Here is a 1464-nt window from a genome sequence, read left to right on the forward strand (position 1 = left end):
TACGTGAAGTCAGTAAACACAGTGTGGCACATAGAGCCATGAGTATTCTGCAAAGAGATGCTTTAGATCTGTGAAACAGACAGCGGAGGGATCACTTACACATAGAAATGTGAGCTTTAGCCCTCTGTGACAGGCCATGCCATCTTTTACTAGTTTGACACCAAAAGCAAGGGTTCTTTACATGCTATGCAAAAAAAACAGAGAAAAAAAAGACAATTTTATCAAACAATATCCGGAGCCTAGTGTGTGATCAGTATGTCACGATCTTTCTTCAAACACATCACAGATCTAGATCTTAGTTAGTGGTCATTGCCGGACACAAGGATCATTTTCTACTTAAGTGAATGGAAGTATTAACAGAAGACCAATATTTTGAAATTGCAGTCTCACAGAAGGCAGCTCATAGTTATATAATTCATCCTGGTTTTTCGGACAGATAAACACCCCCACGGTCCCAACACGACAAGAAATAATCACGACAATGAGAGCCACAAACAAGGCAGCCGTAATGAGCCTGCAATCTCAAAATGGATATGCATCCCTTATACTACGCTAAGTGTTAATACTTTTCATCCTGATCACACACTTTATCAGTATTTGCTAAGCTGTACTGTTACGGTCAAAGATTTCGAAGTACATATTGGTTAGTGACTGGTTAGAAATGTGACGTACTATGAAAGTTCATCTCCAGTGTTGGTAAAAATGAGAACTAAAATAAGATATTAATGCCACCTGAATTCTAGAAATGACATGAATTAAAGAACATCAAACATTAAAACAACCAATGATAACTTAGTAACGCTTTAAAATAAGATTGTTCAATAGTTAATCCTTTAACATTTATTAATCTAGATTGTTAACTTTTACATAAAAATAGTACATTTTTACTTTAAACATTTGTTAACATTAGTTTATTAGCCAACACAAACTAACAAATAAGCAGTTGAATCATAATTAATTTATAAATAAACATTAACTAAGATTAATTTTTAGTTCTTGAAACCTAAGGCATTAACTAATGTTAGCGTTTTGACCCTTATAGTAAAGTGTTACCCAACAACGTCAAACATTTTGGTTTCCCATACCAAAACATCAACAGCAATAACACTGAATTAAAATTCTATTTTTAGACACTTTTAAAAACATGGCAAGGAGCTTGTTCATATAATGTTATATCATTATATCAGCACAATCTGACAGGTAAAATAAAAATAAAATTCAGGTGCATTTCAGTTTAGCTACATACCTGTATAGAAATGAATTTGGTTTGTTAGTTGAATCCAAGCAGAAATGTTTACGTAATTTTGGGCTGATATGGAGACACTGAAATCACATTGGCAAAAACCCTGAAGTGCTTATAAATTATCTTCCGGAATGGCAACAAAAGTAAAAAGGCATGTATCGGTAAGTATTAAAAAAAATGCACTAAAAATATGAATTAGTTAAACACCATTTCATTAAAAA

The sequence above is a fragment of the Sinocyclocheilus grahami genome, unplaced genomic scaffold, assembly GCF_001515645.1.
Source record: "Sinocyclocheilus grahami isolate Dianchi unplaced genomic scaffold, SAMN03320097.WGS_v1.1 scaffold18675.1, whole genome shotgun sequence".
Taxonomy (NCBI): Eukaryota; Metazoa; Chordata; class Actinopteri; order Cypriniformes; family Cyprinidae; genus Sinocyclocheilus; species Sinocyclocheilus grahami.